Genomic DNA, 22877 nt, shown 5'->3' with positions numbered 1-22877 from the left:
ACTTATTTGCCCAAAATACATACAAGATGAATAGAAGCCAAAAATTGGAAGCAACTCTTGTCCATCAAAAGTAGGGATAAATGAACTTTGGTATATTCATGTGATGAAATACTCTACAGCAATGAAAATAAATGAACTGCAATTACACCACCACTGTGCCATAGCATGGGTACAACAAAACACATACCATACGTAACTACTTATATAAAAGTCAACAACATAAAATTAATTGGAGGTAATAGGAATCAAGATAGTGATTTCTTTTGGCGGGTAGTAACAAGATGGGACAAAGGTGAATTTCTCATATGGTAATAATGTTCTTTTCCTTGAAATCATTGAAGATTACATGGATGTGCTCACTTTGTTCAAATATTCAATAATTTGTACACTTACAGTTGTGTATTTTAGTATGTTTTTGGCTTCAATGAATATTTAAAAATTACATGGTAATGAAAATAAGCTTCAGAAGAAAAGTTTCAGCTTTGTCTTTTCATGTTCATTACTGACTTGCTATACCAATATTGTTCCATAGCTTTGGGTTTATAATATTGACATCCTGGAGACTTGGGTCTTCAATTTCACTAATGGCAAAGGGAAGTTAAGAAATTCAGCTTATAAATGCTTCTACAATAACAACTCCAAATGAAAGTCACTAAAAAGCACAACAGAATGTTTATGTCTTAGATTTTTATGTGCTTGTACTTTTTTCCCCTAAAATCTCAAAAGTTATTATATTGAGAAGTAATTATCTTTTTGGGTCCTAGCTACATACTTATGAAGTGAGTAGGGGGTGATATTACCACTCCATCTCACAGGTGAGGCAGAATGAACCAAAAACACAGCCAAACCCATTTGGATTTTTCCTAAAAGAGGGGGACTGATTGATTCAGTACTTGTTTTGAGACCTGCCAACTCAAACATCGAATTTCTCCTTTGACCTAATCTACCAAACACAGACTCCTCTAGTCATTTTCAGAGACTAGTTTTCAGCATCTCCTTCAATGGAAAAGTCCATGAATATTTGTTCCAGACAAAACGCTTTGGATAGCTGTCCACATTTCTCTTCAGAACTATTTTTTCAAGGCTCCTTTAATTACATCAGATAGAGAGTCTGACTGATGTGCTAATCAGCATTCAACACCTTAGACTGCTTTACTCTCTCCCACCAGAAGGGCAGCTAAGTTTCCTTTAAAGAGAGAGGATGTAACCCCTGGCCCAGAATTCTGACAGCTGCATCAGTGGGAGAGAGAGGTAGACTGCTTCTTGTTCCCAAAGGAACTGAAGAATTATTATATCCATATTGAACCATCCATGCAGTGTGTGTATTTGAAAGTATTATCAATGCCTCAAAATATCGGGTGGGTGTCCTGATGATAGTACATCTCATCCTGCTCAGAATAAGAGTTAAGACATTTCTGGAATGACTGATGGGACCAATCTGCCTTACCTCACTAACATCACTTTAGTCTATCTGATTGCTTCAGGTTACTTTAGGAATTGATGTCTCCAGCGTGTAGTTAGGGTTAGGAGTGATCTACATGATTCTAGCTTCTAAAAATCTCTAGCTAGTCCCAAAAGAGTTTATAATGCCTTGACCTCAAGAAGGGGGCTCTCATTTGGTCTACAGACAAAATCATTAAAACGATCATTCATTGCCCCCAATTATAGACACCAAACCCTGAATGGAAATGTAATTTAGTTCAAGATCATAGCTGTCATGAAATCTAGGCTGGAAAATTTAAGCAAATTCACTTCTCCTAATTTCTAGTCCATTTCGTTCTTCCAGGTATTTTCTAAATTGTAAGATATTAGCAAAGAACATCAGTAGTAAGACATGAATTATGAGAGCATGCAAGCTCAGGGCTTGTGAACTTCTACCACCTGGTCTTCTTGGTTCCAGTTTCCCATGTGTAACTCTCTACTGTCCATGATATATGTTCCCTAAGTAAACCTCTTTAAACCTCATGTGATTATATTCTTGGAAAAGCAATATCTTCTGTCATACTTTGAGAATCAGGTCCAAAATTCAGTTGAAGACGATGAACTGATTTCTGTCCTCCTTTGACTTTTGCCTATCATTGTTATCCCTATTTCTCGCATCTAGTTTTAGACCTATCAGCTATTCCACTCAACTGAAGGAAAATCTTTCTATGTACACACACACACACACACACACACACACACACACACACACACACTCAGAATTTTCCAGGATATAACTAGTTGGTTATAAGGAAATATTAAAAGAGATTAAATTTAACTATATATTCAGAACTATCCTTTGGAAATATTAGCATTCCACACAGGCCTATTATTTTAAGATGAGGAATAAAATGCTCATGAGAAGTCTTACCTAAAATTGGAATGGAACATCAAATTATTCTGCTCTTGGTTATCATGAGAGTTCAATTTTGTGAAAATGATTAGATTCTGGATTTGCCACTATAAAGAGAAAGGACTAGGACTAAGAATGAAGAAATCTTCCAGGTTTCAAGTTCTTATACTTTCAGTCTTTACTCATAAAAACTACTGCTGCAAATAATATTCATGAGCAACCAAACAGCACTATAGTCTTTCATCTCAGAATTGTTTTTACAACATCTCATTAGTGATAGAAACAGCTTTACATAGCAAAATATTTTTTGAAGAGCTATTATAACTGACATGAAGAATAAACTATTTATTAGTATTTTGATCCTGAATTTTTTTCATTTGAAAAGTTATTTCAAAGTCATTCAAGACCGATATAAAGGAATAGGAATAAATTGATTTTTGACACCCAAATTCCTTGTTGGTTTTCAAATGACTTCTCACTTACCTAGATATTGTGTGTTTCCTCATACTGTGGACCTTGAATACTGATTTTCATTTAAAAATGTTAAAGGGATAACATTCTGAATTATAAATAACATAAACTCTGTGGGTATTTGAAATTGAAGAGAGTTGAGAAGTGTTGCTTTTAGAAAGAGCAAAGAGGACAAGTGAACAATTTAAAAATGGAATGAATGGAATTTTAAAATGCAAATGAGTGAATCATATTTTCCACAGAAGCCAGATGTCCACTTGCTTCTATGTTACAAATCAGGATAAAGGCTTATTTGTAAGACAAGGTTTACACCATAAAAACAAAATGATGTTTTTAGAAAAACAGTCTATTGATCCATCTGGTTTCAATGTCTATGTAAGAAAAGAAGAAAAAAAGATGGCATTTTGGTTAACTTCACCTCAATTATCAAGATCAGAGTTGTTAATCTTCCTTCAAAAGGTCAATGAATATGCACTAAGTTGTACGCAAAATTTTCTTGAATGTGCTTCATGAGCATTTTCTGTGAATAGGAGCCACGCTTTTAAAAAGGGTTGAATTTCCAAAAAGGTTAAGAAGCACTGCTCTTCCAGCCCAAACATCTACATTTTAAAACCATATTGCTCGCAACTTCCTTTAGATAATGAACAAAAGATTCAAGTATGATGTGTTAAGAAAGTCAAAATCCTGCAAATAAGATTTTTGCTTGAAGTAGTCCAATTTGGTAAGTGCATTAGAAATTAACATCCTTGAGAAATGGGATGGAGTAGAAATGACAAAAGCACTTAATCATAAATTATTACTGGAAATATAATCATTTATCCTCAGAAATGATAATATTAAAAGTCATGGGGCCTCCCTGGTGGCACAGTGGTTGAGCGTCCGCCTGCCGATGCAGGGGACACGGGTTTGTGCCCCGGTCCGGGAAGATCCCACATGCCGCGGAGCGGCTGGGCCCGTGAGCCATGGCTGCTGAGCCTGCGCGTCCGGAGCCTGTGCTCCGCAACGGGAGAGGCCACAACAGTGAGAGGCCCGCGTACCAGAAAAAAAAAAAAAAAAAGTCACACACGCCAGGCAAAAGAAATGTTAAAATTATATTAATATTTTAAATATTTTTGTATTTATTTGGCTGAGGGCTTAGGTATTTGTAGTAACATGATCAGTTGTCCATATTTGATCCAGTTCACCAAGAAAATAAACAAACTGAGAATTGAGAAATTTACTGTTAACTATATAAAAACCATGTTGAGTCACTGAATTTAACAGTATCATTTCACTTGAAAATTTGTGAATGGGAGGGGCATAAGAAGAACAGAAATGTATGCATCCCACTGTCCTTAAAATCATCCAAAGTTGGCCAAAGTAAGTACTACAGATCCCATTCCTTGTCTTTTTTTTTTTTTTTTTTTTTTTTTTTGCGGTACGCGGGCCGCTCACTGCTGTGGCCTCTCCCGTTGCGAAGCACAGGCTCCGGACGCGCAGGCTCAGCGGCCATGGCTCACCGGCCCAGCCGCTCCGCGGCATGTGGGATCCTCCTGGACCGGGGCACAAACCCGCGTCCCCTGCATCGGCAGGCGGACCCCCAACCACTGCGCCACCAGGGAAGCCCCCATTCCTTGTATTTTTATTTGAATGTTCTATTAGAAATTTCTACTTCAAATACCATCACCTTTATTTCATTTCTCTGTTTTTTAAAAGGTCTACACGGAACAGAGGGAATGGAGAATTATCAATTACCAAGAAAATGTAGGTTGAAAACAGCCAGCACATTTCTCAGTAAGGCTCCTTCATACCCGGACCCATATAATCCACCAGGGACTGTTACCTGATCAAAATTAAGCCTATTTGCCAATTCCTTTCACTAAATTTAGTTCAACCTTTTCCTTTATATGAACAGAACTTGTCTAACAAAATAAAAATTTTAAACAGGGGCAGGGGGAGGTTAGATAACACAACATGAATAATGTGCTATTTCTAAGGTGTTTTTTTTTTTTTTTTTTTTTGCGGGGGAGAAATGTTAGACCAATTCTTTTTTACCTTCTGTACTTAACAAATTATCAGAATCAGAGAAATATAATGCATTTAATACACGGCCATTCAGGGTAACATTTAATTTCTAAGGTTTCAAGGTAGTGATAGAAGCTACTTAAAAGAAGAAACCTGCGTTTGACCTAATCTTTCACAGTAACTAGGGCAGGCATTTTAAACAGGGAACAGAAGCTTGGTAAATGTTTCTCTCAGTAGGGTTGTAATATTTACTCACACAATAAACAAGAACTAACATTAATTCTCTATTAGCCTTTGTTGGTAAGGAGACAATCTTATTTGGTCTGGAAATAAACTTGAAATCATTTCTTGATCCTATTATTTTCTGAAAATCACCAAGCCATGTCATATGACTTGGACTCTGAAGGCAGGAAATCATCTAAGGCCTTGCTTCTTAACAGTGCCGTCTACAGACCAAGCGGTGAGTTTGTTCAAAATGCAAATTCTCCCGCCCACCCCAGGCCTACTAAATCAGTATCTTCAATTTAACAAGATCCCCAGGTAATTCATATGCAGATTAAATCTGAGAAGCACTGGTCTACATTAGCTGTTCTCAAAGTGTGATCCTCAACCAGTAGCATCAGCGTCATCTGTGGGTTTGTAAAACATGAAAATTCATCAGCCCAGCCCCAGGCCTACTACAGTTTTTAAACCAGTTCTCCAGGTTGTTCTTATGCGCATTATACTTTGAGAATCACTGGCCTAGCTCATTACATTCTGATTTTGTTTCAAATACTTTCTATGTACCAACCTCTCCTGCTACCTGTTCCTTGTTCACACCTGCTAAAAAGAGAATCCTTCTGACACACTGTATAATGGAAAGTAAAAGAAAAAAAAAAAGTCTGTATATTTAGCTGTTCTTGGAAAGCCCTAGAATCCTCTCAAATATTTAAAACAATTTGAGTGTAGGTTTCCCTGTTTGGGTTTGTTACACCAACATCACTCTTGTTATCTCAAAAGATATCATAAAATTCTCATAATAACCTTTATTCATGTTTACTTTTTCATGTGTACACACACACACCACTCAAAAAATAGAGGTAATGAATGGGTAGGAAGTAGTCATGAAATTAATCACACATTTATATTTAGTAGTTACTGTTTTCTCCTTTCCTTCCTATGTAATAGAAGAGAAGACAAGAAAGAAAACCTAGTATCAAAACAAATTGGTGGTAGCAGGACTTCACAATAGTGTATAGTTTTAAAGCCAAGAAAAAAAGAACGCTTTAAAGCCAAGGGTCTCCTGAACAGCACAAATTAACTCGGCCCTCCTGTGCAATCTTTGGTCTATCAGCAAGAAGTTCTATTTTCACCATCAATCTAGTTCAGTGTTCTCCTCCTCTAAGTAGTTTTCTTCTCTCTCTGAGGCAAAGTTAGGAGTGCCTCCTCTGACTTCCCAAAGGAGCACTGCCATGCATTTATCATATCCCTTGTTATACTGTGCTGTTAATTTTGGTTTATTGCTTCATTCATCAGACTACGAGTACTGTGAAGGTTTGGAACTTTGTCTTAGTGGTCTCTGAATAACTGATAGCAAGTATGGTCATGCCCTTTAGTCAATACTCAGTAAATATCTTTGAATGAACAAATGAGTATATGAAACTATTGTAGTAAATATATTCTTTATAGCATAAGAGCTCAGACAACAATAGAAACTTCAGGTATCAGAAATAATCTAAAAAAATCACGCATTCCTTCCTATACTACCAGTGTTTGAATCTTGTTTGCTTTGTACCCGTGTAAGCCCTGAACAGTGAAATGACTTGCTCAAATTTATATGGCATCATACTGAAAAACCAGAGAAATATCGTCTTGGTTTTTCCATTGTCCAACATTGCCACTTGAAAGACCATGAATGAACCTTCCAATTATGTGCTTTTGCACTTAAATAATTATGAAAATTACATTACATTTCAACTGAACCATTGCCTTAGTTTTAGGAAAAAAAAATGATTTTCATTCTGTGCCATCATTTTTAAGCTTAGAAGTTCCCACTATTTGATACAGATTTTCCCCGATCTGTCTTAGGGTATCTGCAAAATATTTCCAGATCCCATTTCATCTTAAAAGATGTCTTTCTTTTTCAGTACCTGTGCTTGAACCAGCTTAATGTTAAAGAAGTTGTGCACACACACACACCAAGGAGAGAGCAGACAACTTAACATTGCTTGGGAGGATTTCCTTTCCATGTTTTCATCCCAAACAAGAACATATAATGTTGGGTGACCTTCTGCTCCAGACTGCTCAGGCTATTGTACACTGGCTTCCTTTTCTTAGATGTAGCAAAGAATTCAAGCCTCAAATCTTTGAAGTGGAGCATCAGAAATTTACCATTTTGAAAATCCCAAAGATCTCTGGAGCCAGAGAATCACATCGTTAACAGTACCAAGCTTTCACCCCCAAATTACCTTCCTCCACACTTCAGCTTTCCAAATAGATTTTAGTTGTAGAAGGCTATTCAAGTGTCATATTTGAAGAAATGTAGATAAATAGAGATATAGGAAAAAAATGCGGTCACAATAAAGAAAAGAATGTATATATGAACTGGTCCTTAAGAATATAATTATTCATTAATTTGACTATACATTTATTTGGTTTCTTAGTGAGAACCTTTGTACAATTCTCTTGTATAGGTGATAAAGTCAGTTCGTGAAACACCATTCTTGGGAATGGGAAAATGTTGCAGAGCAAATATATTCAAAATGTGCTCATGGAGCTAAAAGAAATGCAGTGTGTGTGTGTGTGTGTGTGTGTGTGTGTGTGCGCGTGCTCACGTGCACTGCAAACTAAATATGTGATTTTGAGATCTTGCAAGGGAAAATATATTATTTCTGTATGTCTTCCCCAACTGCATATACTACAAAATGACTGCATAGATGTCATGTCAAAGTCATAATAATTTCTTAACCATGTGGAGGGAGAGAAAAAAAGTGGATATTGAAAGATGTCATAAACGTCAGTGCTAGAAAACATTGATTTATAGTAAATTCCCAGCAAAACAAGTCTGAAATAAACAGAGATTAATTTTAGAATTTAATTAGTTAAAATATCTAATTCATTCAGATCATGGCAAAGATAATTCCTAAAATAAGAGATCTAGAATATATAATCCTGTAAATCTTTGATTCCATGATATGTGTTAAGATTATTCAGTTTCTTGCTCAAAATGAAACAATGGCACTGTAACAGAGGAAAACAAGTTTCTGTAACATTGTGAATGACACTGCCACTGCCATATCTAACTTTTTTTTTTTGCTGTAAATACAGATATTAACTTATTCTTGCTGGTTATAAAAATACTGTAAGAAGAAAAAATTGAAAACACCCAGTAGATAACTGAAGAGCTTTATGTGCTAAATTCAATTCGGGTTTAATTTGTGAACAGAAATCTTTTAATGTGTATTTGGTTAAGGATATGTGATCTGGTCACAAACAATGAATGGCCTGGGAGGTAAGAAACAGCTGTGAGCCTTAGAATAAAACGTAGAGAATTTTAAGGTCTTAAATTTATCACTGTTTATGATTTTATACTATTACTATAATCTACTTTAATAACAGCACATGATTTTCATTATTTTGTGAATTCTCAACCCCCTCCTCCAAAAACATCAGATTTCAGAACTTCTCACACAGTCAAAACCCTCCAAAATGAAAATTTATAATCAAAGACTAAGCTCAGAAACACATCTAAATTCAGTTCAAGTAAAATATCTCAAATGTTCTCACCTATCGAATCACCCTATGTATTCATCCCCATGTATTATTTCTGCCATAAAAATTATCAGTGTGCTTTCAGAAAGGTTTTTACTTTTACAAAATTATTGAGATGTCTATCTGAAAATCAACGGTAGGTTTGGTGACATAATTATTCTAATTCTCAAAAGCCAGGCATTCATAAATGTGGAGCTATGACTTTTCCTGATGGTAAAGTTCAGGATCTGATAATTGGTACAATCAGAGAGAAATGGTTTCAAAGCTGCTGCAGCAGTATGCTTACCTAAATTGAAGCACAAGCTAGGTCCATGGCGAGAAGCACTCATTTACATGTAAAAACTGAGAAATTATATTGCCCAGTAATCAACCTGCCTAGGCAGTTGTTAATAGATGTGTCTCTGCTCCATGCACTAAAAAGCAGAGCCAGGTAGGGTCTTACTTCTTCACCCTCCAAAGGATAAGTTACAAAACAAATCACAGAGAAGGGACTCAGAAAAACACAGGAGCCGTATCTTCAGCCCTGATAAGCTTATTATATGGTTGTGCAGTTATAAGAATTATATCAGGAAAGCCGTAACCTAAATAGACACTTCATTTCGGGGTAAAGAAATATACAGCCTATAATAAAAATACTTTTAAAGCTAATGTTAGTTTTCTGACTTCAAAGTTCATGAAAGAGATTACAAATGACATGCACTTTTTTAACATGCACATTCTATGGCTCTTAAAAATATTATATAGAGTGTACAGTGTATTTATTCAGTTATTGCTTACAGCAGGATAAATACTGTCTTTTTTTTCTATATTTCTACTACTTACAACAAGAACCCTATGTAACCCCCCTTCACTATATTTGTTTTATTAAAGATTTTGGAAGGATATCATAGCTATATTTACATATGTACAATTTGAGGTGCATGGGAAAAAGCAAGTAATCAAGAGGTTCAATTTGGTGTCTTAAGAATTGTCCTCTATTCTTATTATCCTGCGATTGTGTTCAGAGTTTGAGAGTTTAAAAGGGGAAAAAAAAAAAAAAACTCATACTAACGATCACCATTTTTCCTGTAATCAAGTTCATACTTCTTTTCATACTCTTTCACTGGATTGCTTTTCTCTGTTTATTGTTGTTGCTAAACAAGGTGAGAGTTTAGGCGACATTTTTCAATGATGATTTCTTTTGCAATAACAGAATCTTAAATGCAGTCTCTCTTTTCCTCCTGCTATGTGCCATCAAGTTCATCTTTGTATGAGAGGCACAAACTAAAATGAGTAAATTGCCCTTAGTAGGTAGTACTCTTTTTCAGACACTAGGAAGTAAATTGTCAAAGAGTTACACAGGGTTTTAGCTGCGTGGTTCCCATTGACGTTAATGGGAGTTGCAAAGAAAACACCCCACGCAAAGCTTAGAAAAGTAGGGGTTAGTTTTCTTTATGGTCTCCACTGTATTTTGTACCCTCCAGCCTCGAACATTCTCTCTTCACATGCCTCTCTGTTCTCCCTTTTCTTTGTACCTTACCCCTAAAAGGATATAAATCTTGGGCCTTTTCATTTAACCATGGGCAAACGCAGCTAGTCAACATACTCCACCCCTAACACCATTTCCAAGTCTCACAATTAAACATCTCTTTCTTCAACCTCCACAACCACAAACCATCCTTTACTATCCAGTTTATGTGGATAGCTAGAGGAAATACATGTTTAAGGAATACTGCTATAATATTAGCTGGATAGTTTTGAAACTTGTACTGTATTTCAAATGATATCAAAATTGCCTAAATAATATTCTCTCCTACTTCTTAAAAATGACTGTTAGTGTTATCACTTTCACTATTATATAACTTTTAGTAGTTTTAGAATTTCCTGGTTCCCATAGAGCACAAATGTACAAGCCACTGGGAAATTCACCAGGCATTGCAAGGCAGTTATCATAGCCACTTAAGCAGCAGTTAAGTGTTTCACAGGACAACTAGTGAACAACATAATAGATACCATGATGTTAGATCCTGGCAGAATGGGTACAAGCTTCCATCATGTCTAGGGAATGAAGGACACCCTTGTCTGTGTAATGGAGACAGCAATACCACAATTGCCTGATGTCACTCTTATATAATACATCACAACACATACACACACACACCCCCTATGAGACTGTTCTAATTCTCTAGTAAGTTTTGATTGTGGAGAGAGCCAAACTAGGCTAGCTTTGAGCTAGATTTTTATGAGTGTTTGGTTCTGTATAGAATGCACAAAAGGCCCAATCTTCGTGCCTACCACTTTTTTTCATTACTGTGGCATTAATTACAAAGCAAGATGCCAAGTAATTGGCAAGGGGAACACTACTTGCTTATTTATCAGATACCTTTATCCTATGCCCCTGGCTTCTCTCCTTTACTGCACTTTTATAATAGAGTACCAGGGTAGCAATGTAAAGAGTAAAGGGTCTTTCCTTTGCACATTTATAACCCAACTTACCTTGAATTCTTTGTCCTATTTCAAATCATACCAGCAAGAAAGGATTTGCACTCAGCGACATATTAATCAACACGCCATATACAAACACATAAAGGCTAAAAGCAAAGAGTATGTTCTGCTAAAAGCAAATGGTTTACTACCAAAAATCTTGCCAGTTCATTCTTGCACCTATGGACTCATTATTTCTATGAAACACTGTGGGAGTATGCCATAAAATACCAGACCAATCAAGCAAACATCCTGAAATCTTCTCACTACACAGGGTACCTCAAAAACATACCAGAACATACTTTTCCCAATTTGTTGTCTTAATTGCCCCCAGTTATTATCAATTACTACTGTTCTATCTCTATGTTGATCATGACAAAAGATATGTTTTTCATAAAATAACACATTAGGACATAATAACGAGAACCTTGGTTCCCATCTTCCCTGTTGCCGAATAGCACGTCTCGTGCTGTACAGGCACAGTTGGCTGTCCAAGGACCCTGATGCCAAATTGCGGAGGATATTCTTGTCGCAGTGACAAATTGCTTGCTGGTGGGCTGTGCAGAGTGTTGTTCTGGCAGCATCAGAGTTGTCTACGTGTCTGTCACTTGGTTAGGCTGCTTCAATGCTAGGTGATTTCACCCCCACCGACACCCCCTTTCCACTTCCCTCAATGCATTTTTCAGACTTACCTTTGCTTCCCAGTGAATGGGGGCTTTAACATTTACTTGACAATGAGCCTATGGAAATGCCTCCGGAGCTCTCCGTACAGGTATCTGAGGGTGAGAGAAGGATTTTTTTTTTTCACAGTGCCATACTTGTTTTCCATACAAACCTACAGGCTGCCATTACAGCCACCCACATCCCGGTTGGCAACGCACTTAGGCAGCGAGAGCCTTAATGAATCCAGACAAAACTGCACAGCATTCCTGACACACAGGAAAATCATGCATTTTAATGGTATTGCAGGGTAATTTATTTCTTTAGTCTATGAAATGTTGACGGTCAATGTTATTTGATAACATTTCAGCAAAGAGATCATTCTGCTTTTGATCTGATGCTTATTTTTAAAAATCTTTTTAGATTTCTTTTATAAGTTTCTAATATTAAGTCTATTTCTTCAGTGAGGATCTGCTTTAAAAAAAAAAGGCAGCAATGTAAACGAGTAGACAATATTCGGTAAACAAATTAGCTTGTAAACATACTGCAGGAAATCCCAACAGTGTCTGTTGACTACCTATGAAGGTATATAATTTAATGCCTCCAGATAATGTGTGGGTAAAGTCTAACCAGCTGACATTTTGAGATAAATAATAAATAATACTCCTATTTCATTACTGAGTTTATAATTAACTATAAACGTAAAGGTATCTTAAAAACTATAACTACTGGAGATACAGTACTTAAGATTGTTTTGTGAAACTGAAAAGGATAATGTGATGAATACAAAAGATGTAGGAGGCCTTTTTTTATTCTATGGAATGACAGTAGATTTTTTTTTTCCATGAAACATATTCTGCAGCACTGGTGTATTAAATTTAAGACTCAAGGATGTATAAAAGAAGCTAATGGGTTTTTCACAAAGGATAATATACAATGGAATAATTCTAAAAGGAAATGATCAGGCTTTTAATCTTGTGGGGGAAAAAATGTTTGTTTTTGCTCCTCTCATATATGAATGTATGTTAGTTTTATTGTTAAACTATAGCCTTGAATTTAGTGGACTGTAACATTCTTCTAAATATGTTAATGTAAAGATATTAGATCAGATTTGTTTTCAAAGAAATAGATGGATGGATGGATAGATGGATATTCACTTACACTAATTAGAAGTAGTAATAATAAAGCTGTAAGTAGCAGAACTTGGAGAAAGACTAAAAGATATTTTAACTGTTTCTACTCTCAAGACACAAAGGTAAAGATTTCAGCCCAAAGTGAGGTTTAGTTTGTTTCCTGAGTGCTGCTAGGACTTAAGTCAGCCCTCTGGACTACATGGGTATTTCCAAACTAAACTTATCAAATTATCTTTCCCAGACACTTTTGTGTTTTGTTTTATTCTCCAAAACCTGGCAGCACAAATGTTCTAGCTTTCATCACTTAGGAGCATCCTGTGTGAGGCTATTGATCCTAAAATGGCAAGGGTTTTTCTAAGAAGGCTGCTTGTTGGTTCTGCACTGTTGTCACTGAAGTGGTTAAAGCTTTGTTTGTTTGTTTTGTTCTGAATGGCTCTTAATGGATTAAGCTTTAAGCTTTCACCAAAGCAGTAACTGATTGTAAAAGTAGCAAGAAATAAACTAACCACAGGGTGCGTGCGTGTGTATGTGTATGTGCTGCCAGAGCAGAGCAGATTATGATCTTTAAATTCTAAAACTGAGCTAGTGTAAATATACGTGAAATATTTCTCACTATATATCTTTAATAAATCTATCCACTGTAACTTGCCATAAATTATGTTAACCGATACCTACAATAGCTTAACTCTATTTAATCAAGAATAATTGAATTAAACTATATAATGACCCACAGCTATTGAGATGGATAATATTAATTACAGTTGCAGGATCACATTTCACTATGAAATTAACATGCCATTGTGTTTTGATCCTAGAACTGCTTTTCATAATTTTACCAATAATATTCAAAATGGTGATTCCAAGTTACATAAACCTTTAAAACTACCACTGGGACTTTAAATATTACATGCACTTGTCTTCATAATATTATGCTGTGGTTCTGGACTCATATAATTAGGTTTCGGTTTGAGTGTGATATTAAGTAGAGGATTAATAACCTGACAAGTAAAGAACCACCCATGTTTGGAGAAACAGATAGAAATGCATGAACTTCTAAGACTATTTTCTACAGTGCCAGCTCCTCTCTAAGAGAAGGTCCTTATGCAAGGTCTCATTACCAATGCAGGGTGATTCCAGGTGCTGAATACTCAACTCAAAAAAATGACATTACATTGTACAACTCTATTAACAGATGCAACGAACAAAACACTACAGACTGTGTTCAAGTCATCCTACAGCTCTCCAGGAATGGCATACAGGGCTTCTCTTGAGCACCCCCTAGCCACTAGTAATAGAAAATTGATTCCCTCTGGCGGAGCTCCTGGATTTGCTGAAGAATTGATACTTATTCCCAATAGGCAAATCATGAAAGTCTAGAAGAAATGGACTAAAATAAAATGGCCTCTACCTCAACTTCAAAAAACCCAAGATTCATTGGTCAAAGTCTACAGATAGTCCTTCGGCAAATCTTCAACACGACTGTTCCAGAGAATTATAATACCGCATCTGGGCCTATCTGAATGTCATACTTGGAATACTGCATTTTGGAAGTATACCATATTAGAATTAGGATACTTTGAACATGGAATTAAAAGCCCTCAATTATACTTCTGGATTCTCTTGGACATGGATATTGTATTTCATACTTGTCCACGCAAGTGCAGATGAACTGTTTGTTTTACTTCTTAGAATATAAGCTCAATTCACTAAATCTCATATATTTATGAGGTCCTTTAACAGAAAAAAAAAATCCTTCTCTTTCTCACAGATATCGTGCACAAAAGATCTGAAACCTTCAAGGAAGTTTCTAATTTGTCTCCCACTTGTAATAAATGCAATCAATTGAACTGAAAGGGGGACTATATTAAAGGAAATGCATAGGCTTCAAAGTGAGAGTGCATTTATCGTATGGAGAGAATGATCGATTCTGCTATAATGCCCTCGCATGCAGTCTTTGTAATTTTCAAAATTCCATTCAAAGTGCTGATATTCTGATGACAGAACTGACTGCCACTATAACTCCAGAGCCTAGCATTAAGAGAAGGGATTTCAATGAGTGCAATAAGAAAGAAGGCAATTTTTCCCCTTGGCATGTAATATTCTACAATTAAGGTGGGGAAAGTGTTACAAAACCTAGATGAATACTCTTAGTGACCAACTAATTTGCTAATTGTGTGACACCCAAAAAGCCAAATGTAGTTAATATTTATGTAAGAAAAGATGATACCTTTATAAAAAGCAAGGCCACTGTGTCATAATCCTTTCCTGAGGCATTGTACCAAAATAATAAGGGCAGGGGGTTATAAAGGAGAAGAGTATTCACCCTCTTTCTTTCCTTTTTAAAATTTGGTATGCCTCTAATTGACCTAATGCACATTTTTCATAACGCCTTGTAAAAAGCAAAACAAACAAGCTGTGTATACAGAGGCTCCAGGGGCCCTTTTGGTTGTGCCTATTTTTCTTACCTAATTTTCCAATATTCCCTCATTTCACTTTGACCATTACTGTTTCATCTTCCCTACTCATACCACCCTGGTCCACATTCTCTTGCATGAATCCTCAAGTCTCCTAGTCTTCTCTTGTCACTCCTTTGCCATAAAGAGAGAACGAGGGGCACTGGGGCATGACATGGCCCATGACACACCCCTAATCTTCTTCCCCCTGTTTACACCACCACCTGCAAATGAGGAGGAAACTTTCCAGAGTTTGAATGAAAGCCTTTGGCCTCTGCTATAGAGAGGGATGCACAATACGGAAACAGTGTTTGTTAACCAGGCTGAACCATTAAAAAGATCACACACGACAGGGTAGCTTTAGAAACTCTGAGGAATTTAGGCCATACCAAGTTAACTAAATGGGAAGCCAATAAATCAGGTGAACTTTCCTGACCACCTGCCCCCGCCAACATCCAAAAGCCCAACATTATATAGGATCTTTAAGAACTGGGCCATGAAGACTTTTTTTTTTTTTTTAGTTTCATGAGGATGAAAGAGTACTTGGCACATTCGCAATACTCCATCTGAGAGCAGAAACATGTTTGCATTTTGGAAAGAAAGCACAAAAACATCCAGGATTGATTGTTGATAAATTGATTTCAATAGTGTTTGGGTTTTAAATATTACATTAGAAAGATGAAGCACAATTTTGATGTATTAAAAAAAATGATTCCCCAGGTTTTCATTGCATTCTTACTCCAGATAGAAAGAGGAACACAATTGGAAACATGGAAGAATTAGGTTAAACACAAAGTATGTTCCAAATCTAATATACTGAGGGTTCCTCTTTACACAGTATAGCTCTTACAGAAGAGCTTGGGTAAAGGTGAAAGGTTTATAAAATGTATCTGATTCAGGGATCATAAAAATAAGGTGCACGTGTAAGTAAGTAGCTTTAAAAAATACCCTTTGCAATAAGAACCTTCCTTTCACTAATGGAAACTATGAAATACTGTGGGGAAGGAATTTCAAATGAGATATTTATTTGTGTGTTTACTGCAGGCTTTGCCTTCTCATTTTATCCTCAACATTTTGAATAAAAATGCTTACCTCCCTCCCTGGGGTTCTAAGGGCTTGCCCCTTTATATCTATGTATATTTAGAATATTTGAAGTACTAGAAATATATTAGCATTTCCAAATATCTCAGCAGTAAGACTACTTCTTTGTATTTGTCAGTGTATGTGTGTGGATATCCCACTTACTTAATGATTACAGTCTACCATTATGTTTAATCAAGAGTACATTTTTCATATATTAACTTTAATAGAAGGTACCTTTTCATTATAATAATCCAGGATAGATAGGTAGACAAAAGAGAGATCATCTAAATGGATATAAATCTAAACATAGATACAGATACAGTGATTGAAATTTAGTAGAAGTCAAGGGCATCAATTTTGGCATGAAATTATTTTCTGCCCTTACGTGAATGTTTCCAGGCCTTATTTCCCTTTAGATAAACTTCATGTAATGATTGTCATCTATTTTTTTAAGTAATTATGAACCATAGATATCATGGTTCTTCATGGTTGAAAAGGGACTTAAAACACCAACTTTCAGCATAAATGGATGGCCAAAATTTCCTCAAGAAGCAGGAAACTGTCAAGAGATAGGAAATAAACATGCAATGGCAGTCCAGACCCTGGGTTCTGAATTCCTTCAGAAGAAATTTTCAATCTCACTTGTATCTCTTTTGAGTACTTCCCTATTTCTGCCCTAGTTCCAGTGGTACCAGAGCATTGCTCAGCACCATAGACGCTCAGCAATATGGGTGCTGACTGACTCCCTGTTCTTAAAGGGGAAATCATTTTTAGCCTAGGTTATTATTTTTTCCTTGAAGAGCCACAATCTCTAACTGTCATTTTGGGAGACTCCAATTCATTCTGAAGTATAACATACACACACATACGCAAATCATTTAAGCTCTAACTTCAAAAATAAATGCTGAGCCATCTCTCAATACCGCCCACCTACCCTACCCCATATACACTGCCCTCCTACTTTTTTCCAGAAGGACTGTGAGTGATGGAAAGAATAAGGAAAACATATTTTGAAATCAAACAAAAAAATGTATTACGGCCCCTTAAAATAAATCACTGTCATAGATGGCAATGAGACTAATGCAAATGAATGATGGCCGTGGTCAGAGGATTTCTTTCTGCTAGATAGTTTCGCACACACAAAACATCAACTGGAGTTGGAGCGTGGAGAGATTAGCAGAGCACCATACTTGAAGCATCTACTGTGTGTCAGGCCCCAGACATAAATTAATCAGGATAGAAAGTTGTACAAAGTCTGAGAGAAGTAGACTTTTTTGGTCTACATGTTCTATATAAGTTGCTTTAATCCATTTAAAGTTAAGACATCTCCAATAATACGATGTTAGGCATTTTGTCTATTTGACTTTGATAATGTACTTAGAAAAGAATGCCTGGCACATAAGAGAAACTTAAATATTTGTTGAATGAGTGAATGGTTATACCTACTTTTCAAAGGCGAAATAAATCCTCTGCCACTTCTAATGTATTTGGAAAGACATCAATAAATGGCTATTGTAAGGAAGATTGCAGATGCTAGTTAAGATAATCTGCGTAGTAGTTTATTTATTCTGCTATAGAATTTTTGTTCAGAACCCTTGGGGGAAAACTTTTGTGATGACTTCCAGGCTGGCAGTCAGTGACTCCAGAACAAAATCTCAAACCAAGCCCACGTCCTCTCTTCGTGTCCCTGCCACTTAACCATCCAGTTGTTAACACATTTAAAATCTGACAGGTTATTTTACTTCCAAAATGATACTAAGAGTCACACATGTCAGAACTCTACTTGATAAGTTGTGTTAGTTTCAAATGCAGTATGTGAGCACTGAACCCTCACTCTTAAAATCCTGCAAAGTGTATCAATAATTATGCCAAATCCATCCAACAGTTGATTGAGGTGTTTTCAGCTTGATACGGGTGTCAAAAAAGTGAAAATTTACTTTATTCAGATCTTTGCCTCATATGTTGAATGGAAAAAAACCCATTTATACATCACAGATTCATCTCTAATACTAGAAATTAGGAGAAGGTACCTCAGATTCTGCACACATTTTCTTTGTGGTTACAGAGGTGACTTTGCCACCTGGCATCCTGTCCCTCCTTATTACACCCAATTATATCTGTCATATGTAAACGTTCTAAGAAGGATACAAATTTGTATAATTCTCAGGTGGTGCTTTACAAAGAAATAGATTTTTTTTAAAGATTAATGCTTCTTTAATTATAAAGTAAATGTTATAAGGATATCTACCATGATCTCTTTTCAGGCCTCTCCTAATATAATCTTACATGTTCCTACTGTATCATCAGTGGCTGAACTCCAGTCTGAGAAAATTCAGTCATGGAAACTTTTTACTTGGGCTTCCACATTTATTTGCGACATCCCCAGTTTGTAGCTGTATTTGTGCTACAGCAGACAGCAATAACCAATGAAGAAAATAAGAGTAAAACAATTTCGTATTTAAAGTGATGTCGTAAGGCACCAACGTAGCAATCCAGGAAGCCTCAAAATACATTTTTTAACCAGATCAATGTGAACGAAAATTAGAAACTGAGTCGAAAAGAATCATTTCTAATAACTTATAGACAAACACTGGAATGGAGAACATCACCATATATATTAAGTTTACAAAGGCAGAAGTTTAAGAAAGGGTAAACTTAATTTTATGATTATAAAGCTCTTCAGTAGATATATTACAGATTAGATATTGTAGATAAATTGATCTCTGGCATATGCATGTTTTTTTCAAATGTTAATTCTTGGCAATACTATAGAGAACAATTATTTTGTAACTGTACATGTTTCTGTTCTAGAACTCTTTCCCTGTAAAATCCTCTGGTCATGGGCAATAGTGGCCTGAGGTTAAAAATCTAAACATAAATTCATCTTCATCTTCTAATTTTGTGGCCTTGAGCTTTTGACTCAAAGAGGTGTTGGGAGTTTACAAGGGCAGGACTAAAAGGAACAAACACTTGTCTTTGGAGCCCAAGCCCTGACCTTAAAGATGTAAAATGAACTGCCTACTCTGGAGGATATTGTTATAGTCAGGTATGTGAAAATGAGCAGTAGGAATGTGAAAGAAAGACAGGAAAAAAAGAGAGAGATGGGGGTGGGGGGAGGATGGGGGTAAGGGAAAGCATTTTAAAGATTTTGGTTTAAGTATTTAGTGTGTATGTATGTATGTATATATAGATAGATAGATAGATAGATAGATAGATAGTTTATGTTTTTGTTTTTTTACCATGGTCTGCTTTTAAAACTGTAGATAGAAGAGATACGCTTCTGACTTTTCATGAATTGCTGTGAAATTTGGTTACATACATTATTCCAACCCTGGGGGGTGGGGGGAGAAACAATTATAGTTCATTATATGCATCTCAAGTTGTTTATTCCTTATGATGCACAAGGATAGTTTAAGGACTTGTTTCTGCCAAGAGCTTTTTCCCTCCCCCCAAATAATTTCACAACAGAGTAAAAACACATGGACTTTATATAAAATAAAAATAGAAGTGATATAAGGGTTGTATTTTTATAGCTGTATTTGAGTACATTTCAAATGAATGTTTGTTAAACAGGGGGAAAAATCAGACTGGCATTGTCGTGATTCTAAGCGAATTAGGTGAGGCAGGAACAGGAAGAATCTGAGTAGCTTGCATTTAATTAGCACTTACTGGTACAAAATAAATTAGACAGATTTGTCTTGTTTTATGAGCAAGATCCTGTTTTTCTATTTCATTTTCTTTGTGCTTTTGGTAAGGACGGATCTGGCGCTTTGGATACTAAATAGGCAACTAATTCAATTGGTGCTTTCTCCAAGGGTCTGCTTGCAAACCGGTGCCAGACTCACTGGTCCTTTGTGTACTGCCCGCCCTGCATGTGTCTGGGCTCCCCTGGCCAGTCCGTTTTTTGTCTCTGATGGTTAATAAGCTTTGAGCCTAGTAGTCAAATGTGGTGGGAACGGGGACAAGACGAGGGTCCTTAGTGAAGGTGTTTGTTGTTAAATAGAACAATTCAGCTGTCTCTTTAGAAAACTTGACAAAAGGAAATGCTCCCTGCTGAAAATTTTCTTAGCCTGTTGCACAAAAGATGAAGTTTGTTTAAGAAATTGCTGCTAAAGAAAGCGTCAACCCATTAAGGTAATTATATGGAACCTGTGCCGTATAACAGCTTAATTGATGTTAATGTTTGTCTAATTGGTGATTGGGAGAGTGCAAAGGACTAAAGGTCTTCCGAGCACTTTCAGTCACGGCTCTGAAAGGGGCTCTTCTGGTTTTCACAGTTATAACAATGCCTGCGCGTCTTTCTCAGATTACGCCTTGTTTTCAGCCCCTTACAGCATTCTGCTCCACTACTTAAAGCGTAAAATAAGGGTGAAGAGCCATTGTCTAATGCAGCCTTTTTCAAAGAGTGTTTCTGACAGGGATTGTTCTAGGAATCAGGCAGGAGAGAAGGGAGTGTGAGAGGTGAAAGCCACTATCACCCACTTGTGTCACCTCCCCAATGAGCAGCAAGAGCCGCCTAATTGCTGCATCTGTTTTTTTTTTTTTCCCTCCAACCCTCCATTCTCTTAAACAAGATCCTTACACCGATGCCACATGTTCCTGTGGAATCTATCAAACAAAACAAAACAAAAAAACACCCCAACCTGGCTGACGTTTTTAAAAATTGGCATAGAAAGAACCGTTATGAAAACTAATATAACAATTAAATGCATGCACAAAAATCTACGAAGTTTTATCTTTTCTAAGAATTCATACTCTAGTATGGACATATTTACAAATATAATTAGATAAAACAATACACGTGTGTACCTAAACACGTATATGTGACTTTTCTGTGCAAAGATACAGGCATGATTATTACATGGATTCTCATGTATACAGACACAAATGTATAGATTTTCAAAGCTTGCATTTGTTTTCATATGAGAAAGCCATTTAAATGTGTCACCCATCTTTATGGTTTAAAAAACTATCATTGATCCAGGTTATAAACTCAAATGCTTAAATATTTTGCATCCCAAGGTAAACTGACTGAAGAGCCAAGACTTGCCTTAAAAAAAAAAATCTCAGCTTACACACTCATTCTTTCACACATACACACACACACACACACAATGCATTTAATATCCCCCATCTCTGAAAAGCTCTAGTTCTCAAGCTTTTCAATTTTTATGTTTTACATTCCTATATTGAACAGATTGATATTTTCCTGTTTGTTCTCTTTAAGATTTCTTTTCTACATACAGAGTGTATTCATGTGCTATCCTAATGAGGAAATGACGAGTTTTTATCAACCTTATTAAACATACACCCAGAAGATATCCATTTTAATAAGGGGCCAATTACTAAGTGTGTCTTCAGTTAGAAAGAACTTAGCTTTTACCTTGTTCTTTGGCTCTCCATGTCTCTAATTAATTGAATCTTGAAATCGTTGGACTTTCAGCTTAAGAGAAGACTGAAGAAGGGAACTTAACAACACTGCCTATTCCTTTATGTCTAGAACAGGCTAAAAAAAAAAAAGAAAAAAAAAACACCTGTAATGCTAAAAGACTCAGGCTTTTGTCTGTTTCTAATATTACTTTTCTGCCTAATTGCCATCACTGCCACGTACATTAGGCCCTTTTTCAGCAGGGTTAAAACAGGGCCAGTGATGAATGGAAAACTGATTGTACTGCTGTCAAACTTGAATGTGAGGCTTATTCTAGAGATAGAAGTATGAGGAAAAGGACAGAGAATTGCACTTCATTAAAGCTCCACCAAGCTGATTGGAGTGGAGGAGGTAATTGAGATTTAAAGTGGCATTCCCATCACACTGTCCCTTTTTCAACTTAACAACTGTCATTCAAGCCACATAGGGCAACAATTGGCCAGATTTCCCAGCTCTTCTGAGTAATAAAACAGACACTCACCTTCTGGCTATTCGTTTTACTTACTTTGTTCTAATTTCCAATTCATGTGTCATTAGTGAACGAAGATTGACAAGAAATAGCTTTGACCTCACAGATTTGACCTTCAACCCCAGAGACCCAACTCTAGTCTGAACATAGGTTGGAATATGCTAAGAAACACCTTTCCTTTGCACAAGAATGAATGGCAGTTTTTTCATCATTGTACCACCCCCTGCTTGCCACTACATTTAGACTATGAGACATGTCAACTGCCTGTCACAATTACAATAGACACAGCAAACCAGAATTTTCCCCAAATCCAAGGGGAACTTCCTGAACAAAGAGTAAATTTTATTGCACAGATTTTGGAGACCTCCAATTTGTAGAGCCATAATGAATGCATCCCACAGACAAATAGGTAGTTGTTAATTATCCCAGCAATTTCTTTTTTTAATGAACAACACAGCGTGCTAAGCCTTCATATCCTACACTGTTACCTGATGATCTCATCACATTTGAAAAGATGGTAGTCTGGGAAGAAGGCATTATTATAGCAAGTATGCATGACAATAAGTTACATGATTATAATCCCTTATTATCATGATGTAATAAAAAGAAAGTGTGATATTTTGGAAAC

General features: G+C 36.3%; 1 long non-coding RNA gene across 2 annotated transcripts in view; it reads right to left on the bottom strand.

Moving 5' to 3' along the window:
* The window catches only part of LOC137228648 (uncharacterized), a 122890-nt gene extending 100851 nt beyond the window's left edge, over window positions 1–22039 (bottom strand). For both annotated transcript variants that reach the window (XR_010945335.1, XR_010945340.1), the window contains exons 1-2: window positions 21736–22039; window positions 11716–11799 (exon numbers count right to left, since the gene is read on the bottom strand). This is a non-coding gene — a long non-coding RNA (uncharacterized lncRNA). The remainder of the gene's footprint in view (window positions 1–11715; window positions 11800–21735) is intronic.
* Window positions 22040–22877: the final 838 nt, after the last annotated feature.

This window comes from Pseudorca crassidens, chromosome 1, assembly GCF_039906515.1.
Source record: "Pseudorca crassidens isolate mPseCra1 chromosome 1, mPseCra1.hap1, whole genome shotgun sequence".
Lineage (NCBI taxonomy): Eukaryota > Metazoa > Chordata > Mammalia > Artiodactyla > Delphinidae > Pseudorca > Pseudorca crassidens.
Note: the sequence above shows the minus strand (reverse complement) of the source record. Positions and strands in the feature narration are given on the sequence as shown.